The following is a 16386-nucleotide window of genomic DNA, read 5'->3' on the forward strand; positions in this document are numbered from 1 at the left end:
TTGCAACAATGATACTCAGGATACACTATGGCGGGAGTGAACTTTACAACCTTGTGGGTGTTTGGGGAGGAAGAGCGGAGGGAAGAGATAGAGGGAGAACAACAATGGAGTGGGTAACAATTTTTTAATGAGAAATATAACTTACTCATGTAAATATAACCCCTCTGCATAGCATCTTTGAATAAAACAGATTTTTAAAAATATAAAAATTAAAAATTTTTTACATAAAATGTCAAGCTGACACCAACAGAACTTCTGAGTTCATGTCAAAGAGTTTTCAAGGAGTTTCAAGAATCTAGTACTAAGTATATATACCCAAAATTAAGTGATAATGAGAAAAGTAGCTCTTTTTATTGTACTATATGAATGAAGGAAAATTTATTTTTGTTTCCGTTAACTTAGCACTACTCTTTGTGATCTGCATTGTTCCCAAATCAAACTAATCTCTTGTCCTTATCTCTCTTTGGTATATAGCTTTGGTATTTAATCTGAGATATAATCAGTATTCTTTGTTCAAATTGGTGGCCTAGGAGAGAGTCGCTCATTTCTGGGCAAGAAGTTAGATGGGGGGGGGGGGGGGAGGGGAGTTTCCAGGACATTTGCTGTGGCTTCTCTCACACAGCTCATTGATGAAGTTAGGAGTTTGAGAAAGTGACTGCTAATTAAGTGCCTCTTACTAATAAGAATTATTGGTAGACAGACTAAAGCTACCAGCACAACTATGTTTATTGCAGCATTATTAACCATAGCTAAGATATGGAACCAAACCTGATGCTCCTCGGTAGATGAATGGATCAAGAAAATGTGGTATATACACAATGGAATTCTTTGCCTCCATCAAAAAGAATGACATTGCCCCATTTGTTAGGAAATGGAAAGACTTGGAAAAAATTATGTTAAGTGAAGTAAGCCAGGCCCAAAGAAATAAGTCCCATGGTTTCCCTTATTTGCAATAACTAGTATATTTTTGAGACAAGAAGAAAAGGTCAGAAAAGTTTATGTTAGGTGAAATGAACCTGAAGATAAGGATTCAAATGCTTTTTCTTTCTTGTGATGGTTTCTAACATATTTATAAGATGATTTCCTTGTTGCTTTGTATGTCCCTCCTCCATGGTATAACCCCTGATTTCACTGTATTTGATGTTGCTATAATTTGTGGAGTGGAATGGGAAAAAAATCATTTAGTTAGGGATACAGGTGGACCCATTGCAACAATGAAATGTACGAGTTGTTATGTCGAAATATGACCTTACAACTATGGCTGGGGTTGGGGGTGGGTGGGAGATGGGATGGGATGGTAAGGGGAAACAAAAGAGGAAGAAACAATGCTTCATATGAAATGCACTCATTACCTTGCCCATGTAATTCTAACCCATCTGTACGACATATTCAGAATAAAAAAAGTTAGAATTTGAAAACATATTTGATAATAAATAGAATAGAAAAAACGTTGTTTGCTATTTTTTTTATCACTACATATCTTTTTGTTTAAGTATAAATCCCAGACTTACTCTAAGGGCCTAGAATAAGCAAAATGGCTTCTAGAGCTTAGATAATTTCTTTCCACAGAAAATGACAGCAATAGAAGGAAAGCTGAGCCACAACCTGCAGAAGGAAAAGAGAGTTAAATGTCTCCTTAATCCTTAGCTTTCAATGCTCAATGAGGAACCCTCAGTACAGAGGACAGGTTAAGGACCTAACAATTCCTGTGCTGTTCTATCATAGGAAGCAGATACCAGTATCACATCACTCTATAGGTGACACACCTGAGTGGTGATATTGACTGTGCCTTAGAGGGTCCAGGAGAGCTCTGTCATGGTCACTGGAGACTTGGGATTGCTCTCTAAGAGAATGACATAGAGGAAAGTAGTCACAAGGCCTGAGTCTGGGTTTTGTCAGACTTAGGTGATTTGTAACAGGCACTAATGCCTTCTGACTAAGAATGTGAATATATCATCAGAGTCCAGCACACAAATTTATTTTAAGTGTTAGCTTGCACCATTTCCTTTTTTTATTGTGAAAATACTGTACAGAGGGGTTACAATTACATGGGCAAGAATGAAAGCCAACATTAATACCCTCTGGACATAGTCTCATCAATATTTGTTAGTTAAAAAGTTATAAAATCAAGTTCATGATGAGGAAAAACCCAAATGAAAACCAAATTTCAGGGGAATTTACAGAAAATGTTGTTCTGTACATATCAAATGTGTCAAATTATTAAAACTTAATGAAGCTGCGTAAGTTAAGTTGATTTCTTTTGTTCTACTGTTGCAACTTTGTTTTACATTTCAACTACTTAATAAAAAGAAGGTAGGCCATGCACCACCAGTGGCTCACATCTAGCTGTAACTCTAGCTATTAAGAAGGCTGATAACTTAGGAAAGTGGGTTGTAGCTACGCAAGGTAGGAAAATCTGTGAAACTTTTATCTCCAATTAACAGTTCAAAATACAGAAGTGGAAGTTTGGTTCAAGTTGCAGTGAGTCAGCCTTGAGTAAAAAAGCTAAAGGTCACTTCCTTGAGTTCAACTCCCAGTATAGACACACACACACACACACACACACACACACACACACACACACACACACACACAACCTATCTGAAAATAGCCACTGACCAGGAAACAGAAACAAATTAATATTTTTCTTTATTTTTTTCATTTTTGTTATTTTTTTCATTTATCTCTATTTAGAAAGTTAAAGGGGGCATAGAAATGGAGGGACAAAAGATGAACATATGCAGCAGTGGTACTCAGTTGAGAGTATGTTGAAAGTGCAATATGAAACTTGTTGGTCGGGAAGGAAAGGAAAACTGGAAGAGATGAAGGGAAGTGTGATATTGCCCAAGAAGAAATGCACTCATGGAAGTAGAGCAGTGGCTCAAGATGAGTGCCATTCTTCAGCAAAAGGGCTCAGGTACAGTGCCCAGGCCCTGGGTTAAGCCTCATGACTGACTATAACAAAAACAGGGACAAAAGAAATGTAGTCATTAACACACTTATGTAACAAAACCCTCTACATCACAATAATAATAAAATAATAATAATAATAATGAATTTATTTTAAAAAAAATCAGTGAGAGAGAACAATTGAGAGAGCAAGTGACGGGCTGACATTTCCAAAAAGAAATATCTAACTTAGATGACTATAACCTCTGTGTAAATCACCTTTATAATAACAATATAAAAGAAAAAAACAGAAATATAGCGCTGGAGGCATAAAACAAATGGAAGAAGATTAGACTAATATGGGATACCAAGTTCAAACTCCATTATCAATTTCCCCTTCAAAAATGGCACTTCTCATCACTTGTACTTTCTCTAGCTTATGAGAAGGGGTGCAAACAGTTAGAGTGAGGAATAAGTCATACATAGAGGAGAAAATTAATCTATTAGGCAGAGAACATACCTGTAAAGAGCAGTACTTGCTAGAACACATGTTGACTAGAACACATGCTGACTCCATGTTTTCTGAAATAAACAAACCTAGTTGAGTTTGAATACAGGCTTCATTGTATACTAACTGGGGATTTAAAGTTAACTAAACTCTCTGTACCTGAAATTCTTCATAGGTAAAGTGAGCATAACAATAATTATCTCACAGGATTATGTGAGATAACGTTATCAAACATGGTGTGGGTTGTGACTTAGATGTGTGTGCAACACTCATTGCTGGGGGGAGTATGAATTGACATGATGTTTATCAAATTATTTAACAGTAATACAACTACTACAGGCTCACAATTGTAATCCTACTTACAAAACAGTCTGACACCTGAAGATCTAGGTTCTAAGTCAGCCTGAGAAGAAAGTTAATGAGACTCATCTCCAATGACCTCTAAAAAGGCTGGAGGTGGAGCGTTGGTTCAAGTGGTAGAGTGTTAGACTTGAGCATAAACGTCAGGAACAGTTCCCAGGCTCTGAGTTCAAGCCCCAGGGTCAGCACACACACACACACAATTTTGTATCTTCCTATTACCCCACTTAAACAATACATTTTCTCTTTCAATCCCATCAGTTGGTGGTGGTGGTGGTGTTGACAGGGACTTGCTGTGTAGCTCGGGCTGCTCTTAAACTTACAATCCTCCTGGGTACTGGGATTACAGGTATGTCTACCATACTTGACTTCACTCAGGAACTCTACTTATAACATTTTTCTGCAAGAAATTCATTTAAATTCATGATGATACTATGTCTTAAAGATGTTCACACTAATTTTCAAGTGTATGAAATGTAAATAATATAGGTAGACATGGTACTATGATACCACATGGTAATTCCAGCCAATAATCAGGAACCTGACACAGGAGAATAAGGGTTTGAGGTAAGGCTGGTCTACACTGTAGAACTTTGTCTCCAAAGGAAAGAAAATTGTATAAATAGTAATCTACTGTGAAACATACAATATGTTAAATTTATATAATGGAACAAATAGATCATTGTAATGGAAATGAAATCTTGGCAGAAATTTTAAATCCATACATATGTGTGTGTGTGTGTCTGTGTGTGTGTGTGTGTGTGTGTGTGTGTATTTAGATTTAGAGAAGAAAATTTTCAAGTGGTATTATCTGCATCTGTCAGTCTACCTGTCATTCACCTACTTACTGATACACTGATTTCTACTTAGCGTTCACACACTGCTCTTTTCTCACATATGTACAAAAAATTGCAAAACAAAAAATACAAATATTGCATTATAATATGTACAAAAGTAGTTTAATCCCTAACATAATGATGTAGGGAAAATATGCATTAAGTTAATGGCGTGGAATACTGCTGAAGAATAAAAGTATAAGGGAATGTAGATTTTGTGTGTGTGTGTGTGTGTGTGTGTGTGTGTGTGTGTGTGTGTGTTTGTTCCTTGAGCAAATAATGGAGTCTGAAATACACCTATTACTCTTGCTTAAACTTTTGGCTCAAAGCTGCCAATCTACTACTTGAGCCACATCTCCACTTCTGGTTTTGGTTTCTTTTTTTCTTTTTTCTTTTTCTTTTTTTTTGGTGGGTTGTGGGGCTTGAACTCTGCTCTTGGGCATTATCCCTCAGCTCTTCAGCTCAAGGCGAGCACTCTACCACTTGAGCCACAACGCCACTTTCAGTTTTCTTGTGGGTTATTGGAGATAAGAGTTTCACAGACTTTCCTGCTCAGGCTAGCTTTGAATCGTGATCCTTACATCTCAGCCACCTGAGCAGCTAGGTTTACAGGAGTGAGCCACCGGTGCCCAGCTTGGATTTGGTTTCTTATTTTTTTAATTTTTATTTTTATTTCTTGTGAAAATACTGTACAGAGGGGTTACAATTACATGGGCAAGATAGTGAGTACATTTATTATAAGCATTGTAGTCTCCTCCTTTGTTTACCCTTCTCATCCCTTCCCATCCTCCCTCCCCCACACCCAATCCTCCCCCCCAGGTTGTAAAGTTCGTTTTTGACATGACAACTTGTACTTCTCATTGTTGCAACAGGTCCACCTGTATCCTTATTTAAACCACTTGTTTTTCCCCTTCCCCTCCACAAATTATACCGACATCAAATACAGTGAAAGCAGGGGTTATACTGTGGGGGAGGAACATACAAAGCAACAAAGAAATAATCTTATCATTGCGTTAGAAACAAATGCATGAAAGAAAAAAAACACTTAAAATACATATCTTAGGATTCATTTTCCTAACATCACCTTATGTGACCTTTTGCTTGACTCATACATATACTAGATATTGCAAATAAGAGAAATCATGGGACCTATGTTTCTTTGGGCTTGGCTAACTTCACTTAATATAATTTTTTCCAAGTCTTTCCATTTCCTAACAAATGGGGCAATGTCATACTTTCTGATGGAGGCATAGAATTCCATTGTGCATATATACCACATTTTCTTGATCCATTTATCTACTGAGGGGCATTTGTTTTGGTTCCATATCTTAGCTATGGTAAATAATGCTGCAATAAACATAGTTGTGCTGGTAGCTTTAGTGTGGTCTTGTTTGTAAACATTTGGGTAAATGCCCAAAAGTGGGACTGCTGGGTCATAGGAGAGCTCTATGTGGAGTCTTTGAGGAACCTTCATACTACTTTCCAAAGTGGTTGAACAAGTTTACACTCACTCCCACCAACAATGAAGTAAGGTTCCCTTCTGTCCACATGCCCTCCAGCATCTGTTGTTATTAGAATTCTTGATTTTTGCCATTCTAACAGGGGTGAGGTGGTATCTCAATGTTGTTTTGGTTTGCATTTCTTTTATGGCTAGGGAGATTGAGCATTACTTCATGTGTCTATTGGCCATCCTTCTTTCTTCATCAGAGAAGTTTCTCTTTAAGTCATTAGCCCACTTATTTATTGGGCAGTTGTTTCTTTGAGGAATTGTTGTTGGGGGATTCAATTTTTTGAGTTCCAAGCATATTTTAGATATGAGACCCTTGTCCATTGTATGGCTAGCGAAGATCTTCTCCCAATCACAGGTTTCTATTGATCTTGCTAGCTATGTCCTTTGCCATGCAGAAGCTCTGCAACTTCATACAATCCCATTTGTCCAACCTTTCTTTGATTTGTTGTGTTTCCGGGTCTCTATTGAGAAAATTTTGGCCTGCGCCAAGGAGACCTAGGGTTTCTCCTATTCCATCTCAAAGCAGATCTCTCTCCCATTGAACTAACCTGGGAAGAGAATCGCAGAGCATTTTTCTGCCTGTTCAAAGAAACTGACTTAAGTAACCAACCAAGCCACAGGAACATGAGCAGACCAGAGACTCCAACAAGAGGCTGGTTATGGACAACAGGGAGGCACAGGATTTTTCCCACCGCTCCCAAAAAAATCAAAGAACATTTTTTTTCTTGTACCTTTTATTAAATTTGTTTTTTTATAAATTTTTTTTTAATCTTTAATTTTTACCTTTTTAAAAAAAAATTTTCTAGTAATTTTCTTTCCTCTTAGAATTTTATTTTAGGAGTATAAGTGTGTGTGCGTTTTTCTTTCTTTTTTTTGTTTTTTGGTTTGTTTTGTTATGTTTCTTGTTTAGCTCTACAGAACTTCTGATCTTTTTTCTTTCTTTCTTATCCTTTTTACCTGTTCTTTTTTGTTCTTCTTTATGTGACTTAATTGCTGTTCTGCACATCCTCAGATATACCTGTAGTCGATTATTAGACCTTATTCCCCATTGTGTACACACTTAATCCACAAATTTATTACTCAATTCAAAACCTCTTAGACTTAAATTCCTTAATAGCAGTACTATCTCTTTATACCTATATAATATTTAAAGTATTTTAATTTTTAAGTTTTTCACATCTCCTTTATATCCCTTCCCTTCTCTCATTATATTCATGTTCTTCTCTGAATAGTTTGTTTTTGATTCTGTACAATATTTTTAATTTTTACCTTTCTATTTTTCTGGTCTCTTTTTGTTACCTTTCTCTTTCTTCTTTTCTCTCTCTTCTTTCATCCTATCCAACCTATTTCCTGCTTTGAGATTAGGATTTTGGTTTCTTAATTGGAGACCTATCTCTGCTTATTCTGCTTAGGCTGCTTTAAACCAGGATCCTCCGTTTTTGGCCTCTTCAGTAGCTGAGAGGTAAAATATGAGCCACTGGTGGACAGCAGCTATATTAACATTTTTGACATGTTTGAATGAATTTTAAAGTAAGACATATATGTTACTTTTGAAAATGGCAGGTAATAGTAATTAATGTAACAGAATTTAAAACATACAAAGCTGAGAATGGCAAGTAGCTGAGAACAGGATGGAATAAATCAAAATTACCTATGACAGTTTCCAGACTGTGCACACAAATGATTGAATTGTCAGAGCCCAAGGACATCAAATAACTGAGCTCCAACTGGCTGCCATACTCATGATGCCAGCTACTGCTATTCACAAGATTGTGATGTTGCTGGATGACACAGTTCAGTTTCAAGATGGGAACCTGAACTATTTCTATTGATCTAGAAACATCAGGACAAGAAATGTGATAATAGGGCCAAATGCAAAAAGATATTCAGTCCAAAGAAGACAGAATAACTCTATTTCTGAAAAGATTATTCTCTCACAAGGAATCCTGAGCTGAATATGGTGGTCCATGTTTGTAATCTCCGAACTTGAGAGGCTGATTTAGAAGTTAGCTTGAGACCAGCCGAAGTTTTAGGCCAACAGAAAGACACATAGAAAAACTCTATCTTAAAACAACAACAACAACAACAAAAGTCCCAACGACTGGAAATATGGTTAGTATTAGAATGCTTGCCTAGCATGCATAAAACATTTTATTTGATTCCTCAGTATGACATAAGCAGAAAAACTGGAAGTGGTGCTGTGGCTCAGTTAGTAGAATGATAACCTTGAGCAAAAGAAGCTCAGAGAGATTGCCCAGGCCCTAATTTCAAGCTCTAGGATCGTCAAAGTTAAAAAAATGGTGCAAAATGCTGTTTGTTGGAATAAATATGTTGAAGAGTTCTTTATACTCATTAGAAAATTGTGCTGTTGGACATTCATAATGAACTTTGTAGGACAAAGTAAAATAAATTAATGAAATAATATCTGGCATTCGACAAGACATAGTAGATCTAAAACTGATAGTTGCCTATGATTTCTTGATACAACTTATGTTACAGATACACTTGCCAAATTGTGATATTTTAAAGGTACAATCATGGGTTTTCTCTTTTCCAAAAGAATTTTACTGCCGGGCACCAGTGGCTCACACCTGTAATCCCAGCTACTAAGGAGGCTGAGAACTAAGCATCTGTGAGACTCTTATCTCCAATTAAAGGTTCAGAAAATGTAAAGTGTCACTGTTGCTCAAGTGGTAACACTAGCCTTGAGCTGAAGAGCTGAGGGACAGCGCCCAGGCCCGCAGTTCAAGTACAACAACTGACAAAACTTAATAATAATAATATTAATAATAATTTTATGGTTACTATTAAGGTGTTACATATAAAGGCTACCATTTCATAAGTTTGTTTCTTTGATAAATGAAACACAAATCCATCTTCATTGCCAAGAGCCAGGATTTGGCCATCTGCTTTACAGCTGATCTCTGGGTGTAGAGGCAATCTGTAATACAAATGAAACCAAACCAATTATGACTATGTTGGGTCTTTGTCCATCCCACAAAAGATGGACAGGGACTGAAGAATGGTGAATGCGGTCGCTCGCCCATTCCCCAGCCATGCTTAGCGTGGGAGACAATCAGAAGCAGCAGGGAGTCAAGTCAAGTAGGAAAACTCGTTTATTAACACACAGTAAGCACTTTTTAAATCAAAAAAGACCCAGTGGCATGGGAGGGAAGGAAAAGGAACCAATTACTGTAAAGTTCACACCCTATCATGTACCTAAGCTTCCACGGGCTGGTTATGCACTGAAGGTAAAGCGAATGGGGCTCTGCCCATTCAGCCCCTCTCAATGCCATCTTTGCTGCCCATGTGCTCTACAGCAAACTGGGTTATGCCTACTCAACTCCCGCTCAGTGCCATCTTTGCTGCCCACGTGCTCCACAGATTCCCCTTTATTTTTTTTAATGGCAGACCCACCTCCCAGTTAGTAATCCTTTTCCTTCTACTGTAAAGGTTATTTTAACAGGAGTACATTGGAAAGAATAGCATTGGCCATGCAGGAGGTTTGAGGCAAGTCTGGTGGGCGAGATTTGGCAGACAAGGATAGGGAGGGCCCTTGTGCATGATCCAAGAACTTGTCCCTGTTACATCACATCCCCACCTAGCACAGTAATAAACATCAGCTCCACCACAGTTAGAAATGTCCGAAACAGTTCAATTAATTCCTGAACATATATAAAAGTCAATATCTCATAAGGTTGTCCTCTTCAGAACATGGGAGCAGCCTGGGTATTGGGAGTTCTATACATGCGGCAAGGTGCATTCTCGTGGGCTCCTACACTCAGGCCATTCTACTATAGTGCAGAAAAACAAGGAAAATTTAAAAGAAACTGCAGACATAACAAAGCAGTTCCAGTCACCTGGTGTGGTTTAAGTAAGCCAGTTCCTTGTATGTGCCTTTAAGTGAGCACAGGGTTCAAGATGACCTTTGAGCTTTACTGTCAGTTCCCAACACCCTGTCTTTGTTTAAAGAAGAGAACCCACCTGTCATAGGTTGGGTAGATTGCCTTGTCTGCCTTACCCATCATCGGGAACTTCTTCGGAGCAAAGCTAAAGGCCCTGTCTTAGGTTGGTTAGACTGACACCCGCTCTTACCCATCTCTGGCTGCGATTCCTCTCGGGGGAAATTCATTCACTTTGATCTTGATCTTATGTAACTGGCTGGCTAAGCTTGGAAGAGTTTTGCAGTGCACATATAATGCAAGGAGGCATAGAAAATCCATCAGCAAAAGCATTACCAGGCCAAGAAATGTCATTAGCAGTCCTTTAACATTAGTCAGGGATGGGATAGCAATCTTTGCCTCTTCAGAGTCCAGAGGTGGGGCTTGTTCTAATCCGGGTATTTGCCTGTGTGTTTGAAAAAGTTCTAAAGACAATTTATTTGATTATTTCTGCATTGCCAGCGCTGATCATTGCACAGGTCACCCGTTGAGGTCGATGCAGATTCTGTAGGGCCATTGCTGGGACTGTGAAGGTCAGGACAGCCAACAGCTGGAGTATCACCATCTGCAATTGTTAGAGAACACAAGACCTTCTCAAGGGCTGGTTGCCCTTGGGGATGGTTAGTAATTATCTTTTTTGCTTTCCCTCTTTTATACACAAGCCTCGGCCACCATAGCTGTTTTACTTTCTTTGTTGGTTAGTTTATCTTGGGCATCCTCCTGTATAGAGAAAATGGGTAAATAGTTAAGTTTCCTGGCAGGGATCCAAATGGAGGCTGTCTCCCCTATGGGAAAAACGCATCCAAAGGCCCTGCTCATGGTAACTAGGGGGTCAGGTCCTCTCCATTGTTGTGTCAGGGCAGGGGATACTTCCACCTGACTTTCCTTAAGGTTTGGTGGTCCTCAGTGCTTCTGAAATCTGGATTCAGTTGCCCTTTTTGAAAAGTTTAAAATGGTAATGGTAAACAAAGATACCTATAACTACATATGGGGCTAACTCCCTTTTTTGTTTTAATAATTGCTCTTAAAGACACTGGAGATTTCTATCTATAACTACTTGGACTTCGGGAATTATAGGGAGTTCCTGTAGACGATTAATATGCCATTTGTTAAAAAAAAATTCTGACATTGCTTTACTAACAAAACAGGGTCCATTTTCTGTTTTAACTTGTGCTGGTAGACCCAAGGTGGCAAAGCATTGAAGAAGATGTGTATGTGCTGTGGCCCAGCATGCTCCTGAGTAGGTATTTATAGATACAGAGATATATTGAAACTTACCAAAGGCTAGGAAATGAGTAACATCCGTTTGCCAGAGGACGTTAGGTTTAAGGCCTCTGGGATTTACCCCTGGTGGTTGTAATGGGGATACTTTTAAGAAGAGCTGGCATGTTTTACAGGTATGTACAATTCTTTTGAGGTCCTTTACAGGAATCTAAGGAAATCTATGTTGACGACCTCTCCAATTAATGTGGGTTAAATCATGCAAACAGGTAGCCTCTTGTAACATTAATGCTTGTGGACCAGTAGCTTACTGGTCTACCCAATTATTGCCTAGGGATAAAAACCAGGAAGTTTTGAATGCCCTCTCAAATGTTGAATATGAATAGGGGCTCCACATCCTTCTAATAGCCCCTTAAGAGTAAACATAAGAGGAGAAATAAGGTTATCATCCAGCTTAATATACGTTGGGGAAAATGAGGGAGCAAGTTAATCATATATAGGTCATCAGAATAAAAATTAAAGGGTATTATATTTGAATGTCCTGAAGTGCCATAATTACAGCAAGCATTTTTATATTGTGCTGTCCATTTGCAAAGTTTAAATCTTTGTAGGCTTCGGGTGTTTTGTTATTCCTCAAAGGCTGCATACACAGAGCCTGCTTTACTTCCATCAGTAAAAGCATGGAGAGTGCCAGGAATAGGCGTATGAGAAAATAGAGATGACATTTTAGAGGAAGTTGCCATAACATTACAGTCCATTTGGATGGCCCATAATGGCGGTCAATTTGGCCTAGAAATCCCTCCAATGAGAGATCAAGATGAGCATTGGCTCGAGTGAACAACTCAATGTCTGCCATCTGAAAAGAAAAAACAATGGAGTGATGGTCAAGGCAATAATGCCTTTGGGCTTGGGTCCTTCCCTTGACAATAGCATCTGCAAGTTGGTCTGCCTGAGAGTACACCTGAGGTGTGCCCCCCAGGGGAGTGTGAACCCACTCTAATGGCTCCCCCCTTTGAGTTAAAATTGCAGAAATTAATGTGACACCTGCAAACAACCAAAAGGAAATGGGTTCAAAAATAGAATATCTCCTCAGGGAAACTTCATCCAGGGCTTTTTGGAACTACAAAAGTATTGCCCGATGACTGTCTATAATTGTAATAACTTCTTGGGGTGTCCTGTCTTTTAGTAGGGCAAATAAGGGCACAAGACTATCTGTAGGGACGGGAACCCATGGCAACAGACAATTGATTCCCCCTAAAAGACTCTGAAGTTGGGTTAAGGTTAGCGAGACTGGAAAATCCAGCAAATGCTTAAGGGGGCTGGCCTGAGTCAAGATATGGTGGGTTCTGAGCACCTTAAAAGGAGATACCTTTTGAATTTTATTGAGGGCTATGGTAAAACCCCCCATTTTCAACATGGCGAGAACCTGGGCCAGAAGGCCCTCCAGGCTTCCCAGGTCTTGGTGCCCCAAAATTATATTATCCATGTAGGCATAAGCAAGGGAGGTATCTGAACCCAGCACAGGCCCTAAAAGTGTGGACAAGTATTGTTGGCAAAAGGTCGGGCTATTGGCCATTCCCTGTGGCAGCATTATCCATTGAAACCTCCGATCAGGCTGGGAAAAATTAAGAAAAAGGATGGAGAAAGCAAACTTCTTGCAGTCATCTGGATGTAGGGGTATAGAAAAAAACTATCTTTAATATCATTGATAACCAAGGTATATTCTGAAAATATAGCAGTATTCCAGGGCATGCCTCTTAGGGGCTTTCCTACTAGCTCCATTCTTTCATTTACCTTACATAGATCTTGGAGCATATGCCAAGCCCCAAAGTCTTTTTGAATAATAAATACAGGAGTGTTCTAAGGACTCACAGAAGGGCGTATGTGCCCAACATTTATCTGTTCCAAAACCAAAAGGTGGAGGGCTACAAGTTTAGGTTTGGTCAATGGCCACTGCTCCCCCTAGATAAGGCTGTCCATCTAAATCAAACTTGCATTGACAATACTTTTTTCGAATGGAATCCCTTCCTGCCCCTGGGGCAGTGTGTAGGGAGCGATTTGCCCCCCCCCCCCATGCCGGTTGGCAGGGGATTGTTTTAAACAGTCCCTCTTAAAGTGCCCCTCCTGCCTGCATTTAAAACAAGTTCTCTCCCCAATGGTATTAGGGTTTCTTGGTCCGGGCTGCCAATGCCTGGGTAATAGCCTCATTGCAGATGTCTAAGCCAGTAAGGCTAAAGCTAGTGAATGGGAATGGTGCTGTTGCATTCCCACATCCTGAGAGGCCACCACCAATCTGCTCAGGGTACTCTTTCTCAATCTTGCTCAGTCCATGCTGTGGTCTGCATTCATTCTTTCCCAGACCAGCAGCTTTACAAACTGATCTCATAGGTTCCCTGTGGGCAGCTTGCAGTTTATACTCTCTTGGAATCAGTCTACAAACTCAGCTAGAGGCGCACCAGGTTTTTGTCTCACTCCTGCTATGGGGGTCTCAGTGGGCCATTATCCAGTTTATACCAAACAGCAAGTCCAGCCTGCCTCACCTGGTCATGGTACAGGCCAGGTATTTTGGCCTTTTGGAGGCCAGTGGAGTATCCTTCCCCTGTACCTGTTAACATGGCAAAAGTAATAGGTATCATGGGTTAAGCCTGCCGGTTATTCTCTGCTTGCACTCTGCATTCCTCCTTAAAGAAAGCACACCATTTAATAAACTGAGAACTATTTAGGACGGCTTTGGCAACATCTAGCCAGTCCTTAGGGACACACAGGTGATAATCAACGTCCTATAATAGGGTAAGGGCCCAAGGAGAGTTTGGGCCATCCTCCACCACCGCCTTGCAGAACTCTTTAAGGTCCTTAGCTTGCCCTGGATACCATTCTAATGGCCTGTTAGCTCCAGGTGCCAGATTGACTGGATGTGTTTGGGGAAGTGAATCCTGTGGCCTAGGGTCCAGGCTCCCAAGTGGCACTTCATTAAAGGGCAGACCTCCGAGTAGGTTACTTCCCCAGCCCTCGGCCTCTCCATGGGAGGTTGGTAGGGGTCCGAGTCTTACAGGTCTCTCTTGCAGGTCACGGAGGGCGCCATACCTCCCCCCACTGAATCAGAGGAATAGGGAGGGGCCTAGGAGAGTCAGGGACACCCGAGTCAGAGGGGGTAACCTTCACCTTCGTTTTGATTTCCACTGTCCACTCAACTCCCTCTCAGCGCCATCTTTGCTGCCCATGTACTCCACATGAATATAAATAATATTTTTTTCTCTGCATATCTTAAAAAACCATGCTGACAACATGAAATAAAAAATCCCAAAGTTTAAAACCTTCTTCTAGAAAAGTTAAAGAATTACTGAGAACAAGTATTTTAAGAATAATTTCAGAAAGCTTGAACTCAGGGCCTGGGTTCTATCTCTGAGATTAATAGCAAGGCTATTGCTGCCACATTGAACCATAGTGCCATTTCTAATTTTCTCGTGGTTAATTGAAGAGAAGAATCCCACTGATTTTCCTGTCCAACCTGACTTTGAGCTAGGATCTGGAAATCTCAGCCCTCTGAATAGCTAGAATTATAAGCATGCGCTACTGGCACATGGCTACACTAATTGCTTAACTGAAAGAGTTAAAATTGAATGTTAATCATGTTTAACTTTGTAAAATAAAGTTAACTGAAATGCCTTTTACTAGTAATAAGGGATCAAATGTGTCTAATGTGTAGGTGGGTTACAAAGTTCTTACCAAAAGCTAAATACTTTCCTTGTTTTCTATTCTTCCAAAATTGTTTGCTCTCCAGAATCATGCCTTATCTTTCCTTGCTGGTTTCTGTAGCTTATTTCATACATGCTCACAGCTTCTTCAATTATCATTTCCTTATGTGAAGAGCTTGCAAATATCTATTTTCAATCCAAACTACTTTTATGCACCTCTCATCCATATATTCAACTGCCATAAATACTTGTGAAACAGTAATCTTGTCTTTCCATTACTGGATATAAATGTGTAAGTAAAATTTAGGAAAATAAAGGAATAACATCAATAAATATACCTGATGATTGTAATAGTAACGCTAAATATTACTACAATGCTGTTTTTCTGAGCAATTTAATATAAAGCTCAAGGAAAACAACGTTTTTGAGTGCTGATATTGGGGTTTAAAGTCAGGACCTTGCCTTCTCACTTATGCATTTTCCTTCAAGGGCATTGTTTTACCCTTGAGCAGACATAGCTTTTATTTTCATTGATGTTCTCTGCTGTGTTCAAAAGCAGGATTTTTTAACCTCTTAATTAGGTGATTCTTAAATATTCATAGGGGAGCAAAAGAAGAATAGAAGACAGTAGAAGAATAAAAGAGTATAAGTTCAGGCTTGAAATCGTAGCTACGCAGGAGGCAAAGAGATGAAGATTTTGTTTCAGAGCCAACCAGGGGAGAAAAATCTGTGAGACTCCTATCTCCAATTAACACCCAAAATGCTGGAAATTTTTTTGGGGGATTATTTAGAGATAAGAAACTCTTTGTCTTTCCTTCTTGGGCTGGATTGAAACCGGGATTCTCAGATATCAGCTCTCTGAGTATCTAGAATTACCAGTGTGTGCTAACAATGTCCAGTTTCAAGGAGAGGGCAAGGTACTGATTTCAAGCTCAAGGAACAGCACAAAAACAAAAACAAACCTTATGACATACAAATATACTGATAGAATACAAACCAAAACAAACAAAATATGGGTATCTAGATGGGTGAAGGTCTTAATAGCATTATTATCACTATTATCTTTTCTGGCATATTAAGTAACCCGAAATTATGCATTAAAGGCATAGCTTAGTGGGTAGAGTACTAGCTAAAATGAAATGTATCAAACCTACTTACGGAAGAAAGAGAAAAACAAACAGAATCTACACATATTTCGTTAATGTACTTTTAAATGCATTCCAATCAAGAAAACTCTAGGCATTGATGAATTTATTATTGACTTTTCCTAAAACTTTAAAGAGATCATTTTGATTCTACAAAAATACTTCTTTAGGAAGGTAAGAAATAGTAGCTGCCCTCTTAAAAGTTTCTTTTTTTTTGGTCCAGTCGTAGGCCTGAACTCTGGGCCTGGGCGCTGTCCCTCAGCTCTTAGGCTCAAGGCTAG

The sequence above is a fragment of the Dipodomys spectabilis genome, unplaced genomic scaffold (genome assembly GCF_019054845.1).
Source record: "Dipodomys spectabilis isolate Male_0828 unplaced genomic scaffold, ASM1905484v1 ptg000155l, whole genome shotgun sequence".
In the NCBI taxonomy this organism is placed as follows: Eukaryota; Metazoa; Chordata; class Mammalia; order Rodentia; family Heteromyidae; genus Dipodomys; species Dipodomys spectabilis.